The 20,224-nt window shown below is 37.7% G+C and overlaps 1 long non-coding RNA gene across 3 annotated transcripts in view; it reads left to right on the top strand.

Moving 5' to 3' along the window:
* Positions 1-15,203, top strand: part of LOC105946542 — a 30,443-nt gene extending 15,240 nt beyond the window's left edge. For 2 of the 3 annotated variants that reach the window (XR_001924094.2, XR_004221355.1), the window contains 2 exons: positions 13,365-13,451; positions 13,567-15,203. This is a non-coding gene — a long non-coding RNA (uncharacterized LOC105946542). The remainder of the gene's footprint in view (positions 1-13,364; positions 13,452-13,566) is intronic. The other variant, XR_004221356.1, reaches the window with a different exon arrangement.
* Positions 15,204-20,224: the final 5,021 nt, after the last annotated feature.

Raw genomic sequence — 20,224 nt, 5'->3', positions numbered from 1 at the left:
AAATATACATTGGGTAATGAAACTGAGGGGCCTTTGATTATTAAATAGAGAAGCTCCCCTTGGGGACAAGGTAGAGTATAATATAGGGCCCTCCATGGGCTGGTGAGTTGTTGTGTTGTGCACATGAACTCTGTGCTATGAGAGTATATGTGTAAATACTGTATGTGAGCTTATGCTTTGGATAACAATGTCCTGGTTGTGGTTTTCTGTTTATGGCAATGTTGTGTGCTTCAGTGTGTTAGTATTGCTGTCTATTATGTCAAAATGCAAATAATTTTGTGTGTGTTGACAAATCGGCCACAATTGCACTAAAGGTTTAAACTTGTTGCCATCAAAAATGTGTCTTGTGATGCTAGGCACAGTGGCTGCAGTGGGGACCCTGGATCAGCATCAATAAGCACAATGTGTGCGATTCAACCAAACAGACTGGTGGGGCACACAGGTACTAAAATGTGCAAGTATCTTTGATTAATGCTATAAGTTCACAATAAGAGGCATATTTATTACAGTGTGTAAGCCAACATAGCATCTGTTAGAATTGTGAGCAGGCACTCAAATAAGCATCCCTCTAAGACTAGTAACTAGTAGCCTATGACTTAGGGGCAGATTTACCAAAGCACGAATTCGAATCCTGAATGGCAAAAATTTGGATTGGAAACGAAAATGTTGCCGTCTTTTCGTCGCCGTCGCAACTTTTTCGTATTTGTTGCGACTTTTTAATCGCCGCCGCAACTTTATCGTATTTTGCACGACTATTTCGTCGCCGTCGAAATTTTTTCGTATTGAGCGATTGTAAACAGCGGAAAAACCAATCTGATTTTTCGCGACAGCGACGAAAAAGTTGCAGAAAATATACGAAAAAGTTGTGACGGCAACGAAAAAGTCGCAAAAATACCGATCATTACGAAAAAAACACATTTGGACACCTTCGAACCGTTTGTGGATTAGTAAATCTGCCCCTAAGTGTTGAAGGAACACGAAATGTGCAAGGCTGCTGTCTATGCAAAATAAATTCTTGATTCTATTTTACAAGCCTGTCTTGGAGGGATGCTTATTTGAGTGCCTGCTTACAATTCTAATGGATGCTATCTACCCACTAAGCTGAAGGCTCTCAGGGCACTCCCTGTATACTTTGGTGAGTTACTATTTGCGGACTCCTTTTCTAATGTGTAAGCCAACATCACCGGTGATGTTGCCCATAGAAACTAATCACAACTTTGCTTTTGTTTTCTAACTTGTAGGTGAATTTGTGATTGGTAGGAATCACAAACATCGCGGGTGATATTGGCTTACATACAAAATAAATGTGCCCCTAAAACTGTGGCCATTTTAACTCAAAACAACATTGTGGATCATAAATGGCCAATATTTGTTTTACAAAAAGGTTTTTTTGTCTTGTTATCATAGCCATGTGCAATGAAAATAGCAGACAGATAGACTCTGTACTCCTCTATAACTGTTTTGTTTTACCCTTTAAGACATGTACAATACAACTGCACTGCATGACTTCTCTCATGCAAATCTCTCCAACATGAACTTTAGATTAAGCCCAAGAGCATTGTAAGTGCTGCTAAACCCTGGGTGAGGGAACTAGCAATTGGCCTGTTGTGAATGCACCACAAAATGCCACAGGAAGCAGAGGGGTCATCTTAAAACCCTCTCTATGCCTGCATATTTATTGCACTGTACTAAGTACCATACTGTGTTAATGTATATAAAGGGGATAAATCACATTTTTATCAATTTTCCCTGCTGTAAATGTGTAAGGAGCAACTGAAAAAATTGCTGATTGTTAAATTTAGTTATATATCTCTTTATATCTATATAGCTGTCTAAAAAATAGACATAGCATTCAGATAATGTTCTGAATTTCTCATTAAACAATTACTATAATTGTTGGTATATTTGTATGAAGTAATGTTAAAAACTGGGGTTTCTTATATTAAAGATGGCACAGTGCCAGACCGTATCCATGTATCTGATGGCCTCAGACCTCCTACATACCTGCCCTATCGATCATACATATCACTTTATTTAAAAGTAAGAGAGATGTTCAACCTGTGGTCCTACAGCTGTTGTGGAGCAATAATTGAAATGTATAGCTCCTGGTTATAATCCAGAACTAATATTTGTCAGTTCACAAAAACAGCAAGAGCTGCAAGTTTAACATTCATAATCTGTTTTCATACATTTTAATGTTTTTACTTTTAAAGCAAATATGCGTTTTCTTAAAAAATAGCATTGTGATCATTCTTCATGCAACAATTTCTTTAGTAGGGTAGTTTAAAATATAATCCCCAGCCAGAATAACATATGTAAACTTGCAGATTCAATCCACACCTAGGGGCCTCAAATGCTTAGAATTTCTTTAAGAAAACAACCAGATTCTCCCATCAGAACACTTCCACTTTGTCCAAATCTCCCACTTTCAGTTTTCACAAAGTTCAAAGAGACCAATGTCAGAGAGCTCACCATTTGAATCCCGCTGCAAGTCTCCCATGTATACTTCAGGACTTATTTCCCAGATATATACCCAACTAACCATCCCCAGACCTGAGTCCCAATGTAAATACAGGTATAGGACCCATCATCCAGAATGCTCGGGACCAAGGGTATTCCGCATAAGGGGTCTTTCCGTAATTTGGATCTCAATACCTTAAGTCTTCTAAAAAATCAATAAAACATTAATTAAACCCAATAGGATTGTTTTGCATCCAATAAGGATTATTTATATCTTAGTTGGGATCAAGTACAAGGTACTGTTTTATTATTACATAGGAAAAGGAAATCAGTTTTAAAATTCTGAGTTATTTGATTAAAATTAAGTATATGGGAGACAGGCTTTCCGTAATTCTGAGCTTTCTGGATAACGGGTTTCCAGATAAGGGGTCTGATACCTGTATATGCAAACTTGGGATTCAGGCTTACAATCTCCAATTACACCAGCAAAGTGGGATAACCTTGTCCAAGAACCACTTTTCTTAACAGCACAGCTTAAAACACAAATTGACTATATACATCCCATGCACTACCTCTCAGAAATTTCTTTGGACAAAATGGAACTCCATAATTTGGTACACTTGAACTACTTTTGGAACACAGGAATTACAAAACTCGAATCCTCCGCAACTTGCAACCCCTACAAGACTGCAAGAACCACATACTCCAGTGGTTAAACCCTCTTTGTGTCAGTACTACCTGCCCCTTCTAGCTTCATTGACCAACATCTTTGTTAGACATATGTTTCACAGCACCAGACCACACTGTTTTTATTTTGTATATATGTTTTAAAAGTTAAATAAAGGGATTAAAAAAAGAAAAAAAATATATATATATAATCCCCAGCATGGCATCCAAACAGGAACTTTTTTTAAATGAGGCCAGTACATGTTTTTATTTAGCTTGTGCCTTTTGGGGTTAAATCTATATATAGGCTCTTTTCAGCCTAACTATAGCTTAATTGAAGACCCAGGAAGGAATGCAGCAAGAATATATCTTTATGAGGTTAAATTTAGCATTGGCAGCTTGAGGCCATTATCTAATTACAGTCACCATCCCAAATAGAACCTTGTTTCTAAATAAAGCAAGAAGGAATCCAAACAATAGCCTTTCTATCCAAATTTCTGTACAACAACAACAGTTTTATCATGCAAACTGCAGTTATATTTAAAAAAAATACTGTATATCATATATTGTATGTTTTATTTACAAAAGCAAAGGGCAATACTGTAACCAAATGGTTAGCATTTTTGTAGTTTTTTAATTATTTCTGTTTTTATTAGTCCTATTTTCTACAAAAGAATAAAGCCCAAAATCCAACATAACCCTCCAACAGTGTCAGTGGGTACCAGGCTTGGAATATCCTAACTGATATATTGGAATGAACCCCCTTCTCCTTAATAGAAGTAGACAGTAAATGGTAAACTAGGACAATTAGGCAAATAGGGGCAGATTTATCAAGATGTGGGTTCAGAGCTTAATACATAAAAACTCTCCCACGTTCTATTCATTCCTATGGGGTTTTTAGAAGTGTGTTTATCAAACTTTCACCCATTGATAAATGCACTTCTTAAAATTCCATAGAAATGAATAGAACGTGGGTGAATTTTTATGCATTCAGTTCTGAACTCACATTTTGATAAATCTGCCCCATAGAGAGAGAATCAAATTAGTTTAAAGTTTGTTTCTAACTTTAAACTTTCTAAATAGAATACTTTGCAGTTTAACATTTAATAATAATGTCTCTTTATAACCTTTAAAAATATCCTAAGGATAATTATTTTTATTTGTACCCATATTATAGAACAGTTGCATGTAATATCAGTTGACACACGTGAAATAATGGGCAAAATAATGGAAAATTGGAAATAATAGGCAAGTCAATTCAATAATAGAAACATCATACTGGTGATAAAGTGGCTTTTTAGGAACTGAACATGTAAGGCTAGTCCCTTTTGAGATGCATTTTTCTTCACACACACATTTTTCTTCACATATACATATACCTCGCAGGTTTATTTTTGCTCTTGACTATTATGGGTATGGGACCTGTTATCCTGAATGCTTGGGACCTGGGGTTTTCCAGATAAGGGATATTTCCGTAATTTGGATCTCCATAACTTAAGTCTGCTAAAAATCATTAAAATATTGAATAAACCCAATAACCTTGTTTTGCCTCCAATAAGGATTAATTATATCTTAGTTGGGATCAAGTACAAGGCACTGTTTTATTACAGAGAAAAAGGAAATCATTATAGAAAATTAGAATTATTTTCTTATAATGGCATCTATGGGAGACGGCCTTTCCGTAATTTGGAACTTCCTGGATAACAGGTTTCTGGATAAGGGATCCCATACCTGTATAATGAAATACTTTCTGTGAATGGGAGTAAACCAATCAGACTAATAGTCCTTCCACCGTTAACAAAAGTTAACTGAACTGTACGGGCCCAGTTTTTGATGTACAGGTATAGGACCTGTTATCCAGAATGCTTGGAACCTGGGGTTTTCCAGGACCTCTATACCTTAAGCATACCAAAAATAACAATTAAACATTCATGAAATTCAATAGGATTGTTTTTACATTTATTACAGAGTATTTTTAATTTATTTGATTAAAATGGGGTCCGTGGGAGATTTCTGGATAACAGATCCCATGCCTGGATAACAGATTCCATACTTCTATCTTGTAGATTGTAAGCTCTTTTGGGCAGGGCCCTCTTCACCTCTTGTATCGGTTACTGATTGCTTTATATGTTACTCTGTATGTCCAATGTATGTAACCCACTTATTGTACAGCGCTGCGGAATATGTTGGCGCTTTATAAATAAATGTTAATGTAATGTATATGTTATATGAGAATGTACAATGTTTTATTTAGAATTTTTTCTCATTGTTAATGTTTATAGATGAGCAAAAAAGAGGTTATGTAAAGGACTGTGCGCTAATATCCTCTGGAAAATTGTATATGTATCATGTCTTAAGTGACAGTTAATGATGTCACTGACACAAATTATTTTATCAGAAAATCACTGATGCACATGGATTGGAATTTCAGCCTTGACTTATTCGCTTGAATGTCCCTGTTTAATTATGATTCTTTTTCCCAAGTTGCATTTATTGCAGAGTTCAGTAATGGATTCACAGTGTCAGTTGTATTTATTCAATGTTTGAGCTGGAATATATCCAAAGGAAGAATTTACATAAATATGAAAATAAGAAACACCTGCATTATATACCTTTTGATCTCACAAAATGAACAAAATATTCAAGATCGTGCCATTATGATGCCTGAGTTTATGCATTCCTTTACTCCATTCAGATGAATAATACACTATGCTTTTTAAATGATTACCTATTCATCTTTTCTTTTGAAAGCTCATAGAATATTGAGAATAGCATAATATATTCCGTGAGGAAATCTGCAGCTGATTTGATGTTGTTTATATTCCAATACGAGCATATGGTAACTATGAGTTTGCATGATACAGGTATAGGACCCTTTATCCAGAATGCTCGGGACCAAGGGTTTTCCCGAATAACGTGTCTCCCCGTAATTTAGATCTCCATACCTTAAGTCTACTAAAAAATCAATAAACCATTAATCAAACCCAATAGGATTATTTTGCCTCCAATAAGGATTAATTATATCTTAGTTGGGATCAAGTACAAGGTACTGTTTTATTATTACAGAGAAAAAGGAAATCAATTTTAATCATCTGAATTATTTGATTAAAATGGAGTCTATGGGAGACAGGCTTTCTGTAATTTGGAGCTTTCTGGATATTGGGTTTCCGGATAAGGTATCTCATATCTGTACTGCTTTTTGTTGTTGTTGATTTAAGGTGGCCAGTTTGCTTCTAATTATCTTCTATCGGGTATTAGAATGTATTTTTAGCTCATTATTGATAACTCCACAAAGCATCACCTAATAGTGAACTTCCCTGTCTTTGTTTACAAGTTGACCTACAGCAGCAACACAATGATGCATTTCCTAGGCAGGAAAGGAAACTGCGTGGGATTTTCTGGCAGGCTTCCCAAAGGTCAAATGAGAGAACATTTTGAAAATGGAACATTGGAACATATGATGTTACTAAACATAGAAATTTAAAGACAGCATTAAACAGTTTTTACTAAACATAGAATGTAAATAAGGCATTATACAGTTTACTATGACTTCTAAATGTTACGCATGCTATCTAAACACATTATGATGCATAATGTTAACAGTATGAAACAGTTGATTACTAAGTGTGTGCTTATATCTACATGACTATGTTTGTTCATTGTTTAAGGGCATTAGGTGTAAGAGGAACTGCAAATGGTTATCAATAGAAAACCTAGATAAATAGTGAATTACCAGACTCAATCTAATACCATCTTTAGTATGGGCAATACCATTCTAGAGTCTCTCTTGAAATACCAAATGAAAAAGAGTGGCCCCATACAAGAAAAGTTATTTAATATTTATATATTGAAAGATTTACTCAGAATGATCGGGACCTGGGGCTTTCTGGATAAGGGGTCTTTCCATAATTTTGGATCCCCATACCTTAAGTGTACTGATAAAGCATTAAATAAACCTCATTCGATTGGTTTGCCTCCAACTACCATATTTTGCGGCATATAAGACGACTTTTTAACCCCGAAAAATCTGTGCCAAAGTCGGGGGTCGTCTTATACGCCGGGTACTTACCTGCAGCTTGCTTCCTCTTGCTTCATATGTCCGGCCAGGGCCACCGTCATTGGTGGCCAGCGGGAAATTTGATTTGTTGCGCCCCGTGCGTACGTACGTACGCACGCACGCACACACGGGGCGCAACCTTATAAAATGTTCAGGGAGCTGGAGGATGCTGGGAAGGCCTCTGGGGGGGAGCCTTAGGATGCTTGGGGGTTGGGAGCTGGAGGATGCTGTGGGGGGGGGGAGCTGGAGGACAGGGGAGGGGGGTAACTGGAGGATGCTGGGGGGCCCTGGCCACCAATGTTTTAGTAGGGGGGCCCTGGTTACTAATGTTTTAGTAGGGGGGCCCTGGTTACCAATGTTTTAGTAGGGGGGGCCCTGGTTACCAATGTTTTAGTAGGGGGGCCCTGGTTACCAATGTTTTAGGGGGCCTTGGCTACCAATGTCCTGTGTGACCACTCTAACCAATCGAAGCAGTTGTATTCAACAACCAGCCAGTCGCCTGGCCTTTGGTGTGCGTTGGAAGAGGGGTAGTCTTATATGGTGAGTATATTCCAAACTCTATATTTTAACTGGAAAAGTTGGGGGTCGTCTTATACACTGGATCACGTTTTTCCCATAATCTGGAACTGTTTCCTGCCAATATGGATTCACGCAGCTTAGTTACCATCAAGTACAAAGTACTGTTTTATTATTCTAGAGAAACAAGAAAATAATTTTTAAAATTTAGAATGATTTGCTTAAAATGGAGTCTAAGGGAGATGCCTTTCCTGTAATTTGGAGATTTCTGGATAAGGGGTGTCTGGGCAGGGGGTGCCATACTTGTAGTGTCCAAACGTCTTAATTAAACAGTGTCCCCTTAAACCATAATATATTAAAAAAAAACATATTTATATAATTTTTCTTCAAGTAACGCTCATTTTATATATTTTACCCCAAAACTGCATGTAAATGCCCTGTTTAAATATTGAATAGGTTGTAATTGAAAACAAATCGAAACTGAGCATTTGGTAACAGAATAGCTTGTTAAAAGGTGACAGATGACAAGTGCAGTTCATGACCTGGAAACCCCCTGTGAAGCAGTTTAAATCAATTTGCTCAGTGGTACCATATGTTACATATACAAGGTAACCAACAGCAGGTTGCAAACAATTTAGAAAGGAATGTGATGATCTTAATACCATCTGGGTAAAGAGCTCCTTTGCTACCTATTATACCCATTAGAGATTTTGTAAATGTTTGGAGCTGTTTTGTTGCTCTGCACCTGACAAATGAAATTGACTAGGTTGGACACACAAGGCACCAGTCTATTTTAAGAATGACTTCCTATAACACCATGAGATACAGGAAGCATGCTCTTAAATTGTGCAGCAATCATTGTTTTCTCTTAAATCCTTGCTCACTTTTGTTTGTGGATCTACTCCTTCCTGTTCTTTCTATCTTTTCCATTCTATGTAGGTCACTTACAACTATCAGCACCTGAAAGGTAGATTGTAGTGTAAGCATTAAAGGACAAGGAAAGGCTAAGTCACTTGGTGCCAAAATGTTAGGCACCCCCAAGTGAATTTAATCGCTTACCTTGTACCCTGGGCTGGTGCCCCTGTTAGGAGAAAACAGCACCAGCCCGGGGTACCTGCAGTGAGCGCTTCCACCTTCCTGTTTCATTTTGCCGGGACCTCACGACAGGCACATGCGCAGTAGAGTGAAAAGCCGACTTCTCTGTTAAAGTTCCGCTTTCTCACTCTACTGCGCTGCAGCTGGTGCTATTCTCTCCGTACAGGGCCACCAGCCCGGGGTAAAAGGTAGGCGATTTAAGTCACTTGGGGGTGCCTAACATTTTGGCACCCCCAAGTAACTTTGCCTTTCATTCTCCTTTAAATGGAGCACTGTGAACTTTCTAAAGGCACTTTTTATCTGCTTTATTACAGGAGCACAGCTTGTTTATAATAATAACATAAATTAAGCTAGCATTTCATTAACCTCACCTCTAAGGCTGTCTTACTATTACAGTGAGGTCCTATTAACTCCAGGGCATGGTGTTTTGGGGACTTGGGAAAAAAATAAAATGCACATTGGTTAGATCCATAAACATATATAAACAGGAAGAGAATGAAAAGGACCATAATTGTATCAAGTACCCCTTAGATGCCTTTGTAGTGGGGATGCACCAAATCCAGGATTTGGCCATGGTTAATAATGATGAGCGAATCTGTCCCGTTTCGCTTTGCCATAAAATTCACGAAACGGCAAGAAAATTCGCGAAACGGCAAGAAAATTCGCTAAACAGCAGAAAATTTGCGAAACACATTTGTCGCGCAATTTAGTTTTTGTCGTCCGTGTCTTTTTTGTCACCCGCATTTTTTGTCGATGCGGCTATTTTTTTTGTCGCCCGCATCTATTTTCTGTCGCTGGGGCTATTTTTTGTTGCCCCGGATAATTTTTTTTGTTGCTCGCATCTATTTTTTGTCGCCGTGGCTATTTTTTTTTGTTGCCCGTGGGTTTTTGATGTGACCGCGCCTAGTTTGACACGCAACAAAAAACCGTGCGACAAATTTACATTCAAACGCATCAATGTATCTGATGTACTTTTTTTTTTTTTATTAATCCCAAAGCAGGGCTAATTCAGAATGGCAAGATAAAAAGCATATGTCGAGAACTGATGCCCAAATAAACTTAATACTACTGGACACACTAAATGTTCACAGTCAGTACAAATGGAGTCTAAATGAATCTATACAAACCCACTGATACCATGCCCTGCTGGAACTTGTTTTGTTACATTTCTGTTGCACAACAATCTACACCATGGAAAGCATCTGAAATAAATAGAGGAGGGCATTTTGGTAGAGTGCTTTACAACTTAAAATAGACTCCAAGTTGGACCTGTAACACTCTGTCGAAAAAAATTTTTACATAGTTTTTTTCTAGCTAAAGTATTTTTTATTTTTTTCTACTGGGGGAAGGGAAGAAAACATTCTTATGGGGTTAAGACAAATACACTTTGTGGCCTTGATAAAAAAAAAAAAGCCACAAAGTCATATACACCACAGCTCTACAGGAATGAGAAGGGATGTGAAAGCTAGAATGCTAGTGGAACATTGCATTCCTAAGCCCCTGCCTAGGGTCAGTGCTGCTGCTGCTACACCATTCCTTGTGCCACATGTGACCCTGACTATAGTCAGTGCTGCTGCATCCTTCACTATGTCTCCTGTGCCATTGCGCCCTAAGCCTTGAACACAGGGTTGGACTGGGGGGTGCAGGGCCCACCGGGGCTACCGCCCCAGGGAGTATTGTAAACCATAAGCAGGTATTGACACCTTTCTTATCTTAGTGCTCCATGTTGCAAATTACCAAAATAGATGCAAAAGAACATATATTCTCCGGGCACATATCTCAAAATTGGCAATAAAACTTTTTACTTAAAAAGATTTACTGATAATGTTGCAAGCACATTATAACAATTATTAAAAATAATATGTATTTATGAAATGACAGTATATTCGAAAGCATCTTCAAAATAAATAGGATGTATACAATGAACATACACATTACATACAAAAATACAAGTAAGAACCAATACAAGAGATAAAGAGGGCCCTGCTCAAAATAACTAAGAAATAAAAGAGAACTGGGGGCATGACACACTTTTGGCAAAAAAGTGCTACTTAATAAGAGAGGCACAACCTCTATGTTTTATCTATGGTCAGTTCAAAGTGACCAAGAATTAAAATGCCTAACAAAGTAAAAGATTTCTCATGTTTAGCTAATAGTTACTTTATACAATTTTTAAGATATAGACCCATTGCTGTATACTAAAAAAATATCCTTTATTATAGATATGTGCATTCTTACAGCAGAATAGAGGGATATACATTTCAGATAAAGCTTTGAGTCAAAATAAAAAAGCTTTGGGCAGTAAGGCTTATTGCTTTAGGGTACCTCATTCAGATGTCTTCTGTGTGCTGTAGAGCATAACCTATTCATTTTATTAATGAAGTCTGTGTCTCCCTCTGGTGGGCTCTTTTAGGCCAACAATACAAAGTTTCTTAATGAAGCAGCATCACCAGGAAAAGGTCTGTAATTTATTTATAAGTAGCAGGATAACAAAATGTAGACTATTTAGAAATATTTATTGTAAATACATGATAAAATAACAAAACAAACCAAAGTAATTTGTGGTAAAAGTTGTGGCAAGAATAGACATTTAGCACAATCAGAATGTAAAATTGAATTTCTCAATGTAACATTGCTTGTTAATGTATTTCATTGCAAATTATTGTAACAAAAGTGAAAACTGTTAGATGAGTATCTCAAATGTTGCAAGAATCCTTCATTAATTCCTGCATAGGTATGTATATGTAGGGATCCCAAGATTTGGGCACCTTAGGTTGGGTTCCCCTTTATACAGGAACCAGAGGGTGGCCTTGTCGGATATGGACACCTAAAGGTGGTCCTAGCTATTTATGTGTGAAAAGGGAGTTTCCCTGTTATTCAGCAGCAACCACTAGGTGGCAGTGTGCTCCAATATAAAAAGGGATGACACACACCATGTGCAAGGTCTTTAGTCCTGGGACCCCCCTCTGTAAGAGGCTAGCTACAGGCTCCAGTTATAGAGTGCAGCATTACTGGCCAGAATTCAGGTAAATTAAGTGGCCAGCTGATGTGGTAGCTAGGGACCACAGAAAGGAGATTGCCTAAGCAAAGGGTATTCTTGGCGTGAGAACCGGGGAGATTCCAAAGGGAGTGTGTCTTGGTGGGAGTACCGGGGAGAGCCCTAAGAGAGGGTCTTCTGGCGTGAGCACCAGGGAGAACTCTAAGAAAGGATCTCTTGGCGGGAGTACCAGGGAATAAACCTAAGCGCGAAGGTCTCCAGAGAGAAGTAAGGAGAAAGTACCTGAACCTGCATGTCATAAACCTGGATACTCTGTGTGAATACAATAAACAAGTTAATCTGGTAAATCAGCACTTCCAGTGTCTTGGTTAATTTCTCAAGGATTGGATCTTCAACTGCCTGGTAAGCAACCACCCCAAGCGGGGCAAGGTCCCTGGAGTTGCAGGGAGTCCTTTCCAAGGAGGACTGTAAAGAGTTTCCCAGGGAAGGGTGTTACAGTTCAAGCTGTCCCTACCCTGGGTGGAGGCACGCTAAGTATAAAGTATACCTGCTCCCCCATAGTAAGCTGGGGCATAGGGTTCCTGTTAGCGCCACACGCAGGTAATTGCGTGTAAGAAGTAAAGCCATAGCCAAAAGTGGGCTACATATATATTCAATACCACTACTTTATATACAGTGCTGTACAGTAATAGCACAAACGGGGAAACAAACATTGCAATAAAAAAAACTATGCACAGAGACAAATTACGTGGCACATGTTAAGAGACACAGGAGGATGGAAGAATGTGCCCTACATAGCTTATAATATAAGTAGATATGCATTCATAATTTAGATAACACATCTGTTGTGTTACACTTGAATAGAAAAACTGTTTTGTAGTTGGAAAAAGGTAAAACGTATACAAATTCATGCAAATGTTCATATTCAAACACAAATAACTAGTCCACTTAATTTATGTTATCATTCTGGCTTTTCATACTACATTTGGACCTTAGAAATGTGTGTACAATGCTTAATTACCCTTTTATTTTCAGAATAACACCATAATAATTTAAATATCACTACTGACATAAGCACAAGTGTTACTTCTGGAGCAGAAAAAAGTAATGATACATTTTATAATAATAAAAACTTTTAATATATGAATAATAAGTATATAAATATTGATTATACTGATTCTAATATCACTTCAGGATATAATTATATATATATATATACAGACTGGAGTGACGGCACACACAGGATTTTCACAAAGGAGTCACAGGATCAAAAAAAATGGAATAAAGCAGAGGTTTATTGTGACCCACACATAACACAATAAACCTCTGATTTATTCCATTTTTTTGATCCTGTGACTCCTTTGTGAAAATCCTGTGTGTGCCATCACTCCAGCTTAAAAAGTGTTAATTGAAAATAATCCAATGTTTCCTGGCCACTCCATATCAGTATTACTACTCACTATCCTACTATCCCCTCCCACAGACCAGATTGTCCCTCCCCCCAAAAACCCTTTAAACCTTTAAAGGAACATACCACCTACCATGTTTTTTTTCTTTCTGTCCTTGCCACAGCTTTTGACCCAGGTTCCTTGATTCCCTAGAAGAATTGTGCGGTTCCTTATTGTCCTCAGTCTCGGGTGCCTCTACCTTCTGAGGTAGGTAGGTCCCTCCTTTATTTTTTTATTTTTGTGTGTTATGTGCTTTTCTGCTTCCATCTCTTTTCTTTTGGTTCCCTCTCTCTCTACTTATGTCCCTGTTTTCTTTTTCCCTTCAGCCTGCCAGAAGATGTATCTTTCATGACGCGTAAAGCTAAAGGAAGTCACCTCTCAAGTATTCTAGAATGGTACTGCCAACACCTGCAAGCAGTCATAAGGTCTTTCCTCTCTTCCAGAAAGTTTCTGACCTGATTAAAGCTGAGTGGCAAAAAACACTTGGAATGTCTTATTTGTCTCCCAGAGGACAAGATTCTTAAAGCTGTATCCTTTTTAGGAGTTAGATGTCAAAGATTAGAATGCTGCTCCCTCGGTTGTCAACGAAGACTACCCTGCCAGCTGATGACAGTCAAGCCCTTAGGGATCCCATGGAAAGACGGGTGGACTTAGACCTCAAGAAGGTTCTCTTGGTGGCACCTAGCAATGTTCCTGCCCTTTGGTTTGTTCACCTTCACTCAAGCTTTTAAAAGACAACACCATGGGAGTGGCCTATGTCAAGAGAAAGGGATGAAACCAGAAATAGGACACTACTTCGGGAGGTCCAAACAATCCTTTATTGGGCAGAGGACAGTCTTCTGACTACTGATCATCTTCCTAGACTGGACAATCAGGAAGCAGACTTCTTGAGTCAAAATACCATATAAAGTCATAACTTGAATTAGGAGTTCTTCTCATTCTCTGCGTTGTCGTGAAGCTCATTTAGGACAAAAGCAAGATGATTCTGATTGCATCAAATTGGCCACACAGGCCATGGTATCCATTACTTCATAAACGCTCAATTGCGCATTTCAAGGAGTAGGGGTTTTCTGAATCAAGGGCCTCTACTTCATCCAACAGTGCTTTCTATCCAGGCTGGGAGGTTAAGCTCAAGAGGCTTACCAGTTTAGGACTATTTCACAATGTGGTTGACACTCTGCTAATGGTTAGATAGTCTATTTATTACTGAGTTTGGACAGTTCCTTCTACGGAGTACTCAGAATAGTTGCATAATGGATAATGTCACTTTTTAGCAAATATTAAGCTTTCTCTAAGTGGGTCTGGATATGGGTCTGCAGTATAGAACCCTTAAGGTTCATATGTCAGCTCTTTTGCACAGGAAGAACATGGTCAGAAAACGCAATAGTGAAAAGCTGCCCTTAAAGTTAATCCCTCTAACTTGAAATCTCCTGTGGGTTTTGAGGTCTTTATCAATTTTGCCATTTGAACCCCTAGAATCTTTATTTGGCATCTGACCTGCCTTAGCTTGCAGGGCAGGAGAATTACATGCTCTTTCCTGTAGAATGCTATCCAGAGATTCAAGTGTATTTAGAAAGTACAGCAAACTGTAGTGTTAGCTGAGAGCAGGAAGGGTCAAGCTTTAGCCATTCCTACCATCATCAAATGGATGTCCCTGTGCATTTCTAAACACACCATGCTCAAGGCAAGCTAGGTCCGAAGGGCTTGGGGTAGTGATGAGTGAAACTTTTCACCAGGTTTCACTGTGAAAACTGCCCATAGACTCCAATGTGTTGTATATAAAAAAGTATCATTGACTTCAATGCACTTTGTGAATTGTTACGGTTTTGCAAATTCCGTGAGTTGGTGTCTTGATCCTCGGCTCAAACCTCCATCAACTATTACCTATATCTAGTAATCATGCTTTTGCTACAGGTGCCTACCTGGCGGTTTTTTTTCTTCATAAAATTAATATTCAGCAGCACTGGTGTTCTTGTAGCATTATTTTTACCCTTCATCTCAGAAGTGTTGTCATGGCTTGGTATATCCATTTTTAATGCCAATATGGAGTGGGCAGAAAATTGGAGAACTGTTTTCATAATTAAGGTAATTCTCTTTTCCTGTCCACTCTCCATATCATCATTCCCCACCCTATTGTAGCAGCAACATAGTAAGTGGGCTCTAGATGTGCCTTTAAAGCGTTTTTGAGGGGAGGGACACTCTGGTTCATGGGGGGGTGGGGTGGTGTAACAACAACCAACAACATTGGTCCAACTAAAAAAAAGATCAATTTCTCATTTGTAATCCGTCAGTTCTCTATTGAGGTGAATACTGTATGTTTCTGGCTGCCATTCCTTATTTTAACCCTCTGTGTGCTGCTGTATCAAATGCTTTAGCAACATTTTAAGAAATATCTTCTATTCCAATGCCAAGGCCAAAGTTCCAGCAACACTCCATGTAGGAGGCTGGGGAGATCTGCTGCACATAAAACCAAGATGGCACAAACTAATATTGTTATTTGTAATGCCAAAAACTTTCCTAGCACAGAAGTCAAACTAAAAGACCTACAGTTGCTATGTTAAGAACGGGATCAGTTTTTGAATAGAAGCACCACATTAGCAATTCTAGCATGGTACAGTGCCAGATAACAAAGAATAATATAGCGATTTGTCAAGCACTTACCCTGGGGTGACTTTTTTCACCTTTGAACATCCTCCAGAGTCAACAAATCATCTATACTTAAACTTACTGCACTGGGTCTATTGAAAAGGAACTTTTCATTTAACTGGTAAGAAGGAAAAAAGAAGCAGCTAAAAACCTTGACTTTTTCCTTGGTTTCATAAACAAATGTAATAATAATAATAATTTTGAGGTAAAAATTATTTTATTCCAGCCCCACGCCCTCCTGATTATTTTTACAATTTTATTTAAAATTAATTTGGGATTTGTTGTAATTTATTTTCACCTTTGTAGGTGTCATATGTTTCTAATGGGAATTTGTATATGTATATTTTAGAACCATTTTAATAACCGTAAAATATGCAAAATGCAATTTTCTGTAAATCGTGTTCTTTAAACATTCAGCCAATGACCCACCTACCCAAAATACTCACCATTAAAATGAAATATATTTATGAAATGTTGATAATACTGTAAAATGCATTTGGAAAACATAAAAGTCGATAACGGCAGCTACATACCTATATGAAAGTTAAATAGAAAGAGCTAGATGAATTACCGTATATACTCGAGTATAAGCTGATCCGAATATAAGCCGAAATGCAGCCGCTACTGCTAAATTTCAATAATCAAAATAAATACCAATAAAATTACATTCATTGAGGCATCAGTGGGGTATATGTTTTTAAATATTTATTTCAAAGAAAAACAGTAAACTAGCTCTGTAAGTGGAGAAGAGGGTCAACAAAAACAACATGTTATCAACAATGATACCTCAAGAGTACTACCCCTTAGCTCAGAGTTAAAATCCTTTAAAACTGTGGTTTATATAAAATATAAAGTGCATTGAAGCGGGAATTAGGCAGCGGGCCAGGGCACTGAAGGGTCTGGTTGCGGGAGGCCTAATTTGCACACAAAGGACAGAGGGTGCTAGCCTGGAGGGACCCATGGCACCTGACTCAAGTATAAGAGGGTGACTTTTTCAGCACATTTTGGGTGCTGAAAAACTAGGCTTATACTTGAGTATATACAGTAATATGGATGCGTAGATTAAACAGTGAATAGGCTTTAAATGTTAAGGATGATGGTACACAGGAGGAAACTTCAGACAGCTTTGGAAAACGAAGCAGCACATATATTTCCCAACAGTCAATGCATTTTATTGCCAATGGGGTTTTATTGCCAGGGTCTGACTGGGAGTGCAGGGCCCACCGGGGCTTCTGCTTCAGGGGCCCCTGCACCCCCCAATGGCCTCCGCCACCTTCATACCCCCCCCCGCAGGGGCCACCAACACCCTCCACTCCCCTCCCCTGAGCATCTAAATGAAACTTTCCTACTGCGCTTCAGGGGACTGAAGAATTGCAGGAGCGCTCAGGGGGTTTGGGTTTGGGTCGCCGGGGCCCTCTAGGGCTGGGTCTTTTCCCGGTGCCCCAGGGGCCCAGTCCGACACTGCCTGCAAAGCCCAGATCACGCCCGACAAATATCCCTATTCGGTCAAATGTAATAAAAGCTGGTAACTGAAAAATATTAGTAGTGCAAAAATGTATGCCTTTGCGCAGATTTAGGGCTCTGGCACACGGGGAGATTAGTCGCCCGCGGCAAAACTCCTTGTTCGCGGGCGAATAATCTCCCCGAGTTGCCTTCCCCCTGCCATCCCACCGGCGACTTACATGTTCGCCGGTGGGATGGCAGGGGGAGGGCAACTCGGGGAGATTAGTCGCCCGCGAACAGGGAGTTTTGCCGCGGGAGACTAATCTCCCCGTGTGCCAGAGCCCTTAATATAGCTTTTGTGTACCCGGAAACTGTATAGCAACCACTACCGACAGTGGAAGAAAGGAAATAAAGAATTTTATAGTTTGTGTCAGTGCAGTAAATGTAATAAACCTTCCTAATGAAAAAGTTGCTATGTTTGCTTCAAAAGTTTATGCCACCTTCAAGCACATCTGGAATGCACAATAAACATTCACAATGCAAAAAGGAAATGCAAAATGCTATTTTTTATTATCTGTGAAGATTTTTTGGTTACTAGCTTTTATTACATTCTCCGAATAGATTTTGATTTTGTGTGTATTTTTTGTAGAGAACATAAATGTTAAGACAAATGCAATATCGGTGTCTCTTAAAATGTGAACATTTATTTTAAAATGATCTAGTCGTTATTAAATGTCATTTATTGTGAGAATAACATGTTGATTTGGCATTAAATCTATAAAAGCAGACTATTTGTTGGATATCCTGTAATCATTTCCTAATGCCATCGCTGCTCCCCCTCTTGATCAATGTTATTTTAGTAGTATCCCACTAGATGGCACTTTTGCCTTGTATATTGGGAATATGTATTTTTAAAGCTATGTACCATAAAGACAGTATTTAAAAACATTACCTTATTTCTTTCCAGATTTTTTTCTCAAATTGTACTAAGATGTGATGATTGCTTATTTAGGTATTCATCACTTTAAAAATATGAATGATGTTATTTCCCTTTTGGAGCATTGGCTTACCTTGTTTGCTTCCCCAGAAAACATATTTTGAAACAAATTTTCAGTAGATTTATAAATTCCACACCAAGAAATCTCCTGAGGTCTGTTTAAAGGTTGCTTTACTTTCCTGCACACACACACCATATATGATTTGACATCTATAGTTTTCCAATAAATTACAAATGAATGGCAATTCATTTTTGGTGGGTTTGTTTAAGGTAACATGCTCAATAGCTTGCATCAACTAGAACAGAGATGCTGTGATTTTTATATTAAACCAATTACTGGAAAATAATGTTTTCATTTTTATTTTACATCTGTGAAATGTTTCTTATGTTAAATTATGCCCTGTAAGATAATGAAATTTATAGTATAGTGAGTGAGTGTATAGTGAGCTACATTCCAAGGTCTCTCTTCTATAATTGATGGGTATGACGGTACAAACAATTCATATTAAGACCAACTGGAAGTTATGTGAGTCAAAGTGGATCTTTTTTTCAGAAGAGCAACACATATGATAGTTGTAAATAATGGCTCTGTCCTTTTCAATAGAAAACAGGTATGTACAATAAATTGTGTTTGTGTGAAAAAGTACAGATTACAGAATGAATTTGAATGAATTCTGAATAACTGAAATATATTCTGATCATCTAATCATGGTCATCAAGAAAACATATACACCATCAGTATTCTGGGCTGAGATTTATTTCTGAATGTTGAAAAAACTAATAAAATGCAACAATAACTGTTACATTTGTGAATCTAATTGAAGAATCTAACACAAAATAATCTGTCATTAATGGCATGTTAACTGTTAAATAAATCAAGCATCAAGACCAAACGCTCAGACTTATAAGTTGAATTATGTATCAGAATACAAGGAAATTTCCTGTTTTGTTTCTGTCTTTATATAGAGCTTCATCAATTACAGCCTACAGTTCAAAGCCAAATAATATAATATTTATTAGTAATAAATTGGTAGTAGATGGATAATTTTTATTAACAAAATAAATATTCATGCCGTATTTTCTGAATCTGATGTAAAATGTAATGATTGTGGTGGTGTTTTTCACTTATTTGTACAACTTATCTATGTATGATTATTAACAGATGAGTTGAAAGATATTGGTTATGAATCCTTGCCACCAAAAAACTCCCCCAAATACCTGTATAACACTTTTAGATAAAATAGTACAAATGTACCCTCCTGAATTAATTCTTTCAGTGGTTGTAGTTGTCAACTGAATTCAAATTTAATAATACATTGAAAAAAGTTTTGTATTAAAAAAAAACTTGTATTTATTGAGTCAAAGTTACATAAAGTTATTTTTTAAAATGCTCATCAAAAATTTCACCTTGATTAATAAAAAAAACAAAATAAAACAGGTATGGGGCGTGTTATCCAGAATGCTCAGGACCTGGGGCTTTCTTGAATAAAGGGTCTTTCCGTAATTTGGATCTCTATACTTTAAATCTACTAAACAAATCATTTAAACATTAAATAAAACCAATAGGATTGTTTTGCCTCAAATAAGGATTAATTATATCTTAGTTGGGATCAAGTACAAGGTACTGTTTTATTATTACTGAGGAAAAGGAAATCATTTTTAAAATTGGAATTATTTGCTTAAAATAGAGTCAGAAGATGGCCTTTCCGTAATTCGTAAATTTCTGGATAACGGGTTTCCGAATAACTGATCCCATACCTGTATTTAGAAAATACAGTTTTGGTAAGAATGATACAGTTGTACAGTTATGACCTTTAAAAAGGCGTTCTTTGTTTTAAATTCAGGAAAAGAAGAGTTGGCAAGAAAATAAATAGTTTACATTGGTCCCTAAATATATA

This window comes from Xenopus tropicalis, chromosome 2 (assembly GCF_000004195.4).
Source record: "Xenopus tropicalis strain Nigerian chromosome 2, UCB_Xtro_10.0, whole genome shotgun sequence".
Taxonomy (NCBI): Eukaryota; Metazoa; Chordata; class Amphibia; order Anura; family Pipidae; genus Xenopus; species Xenopus tropicalis.
Note: the sequence above shows the minus strand (reverse complement) of the source record. Positions and strands in the feature narration are given on the sequence as shown.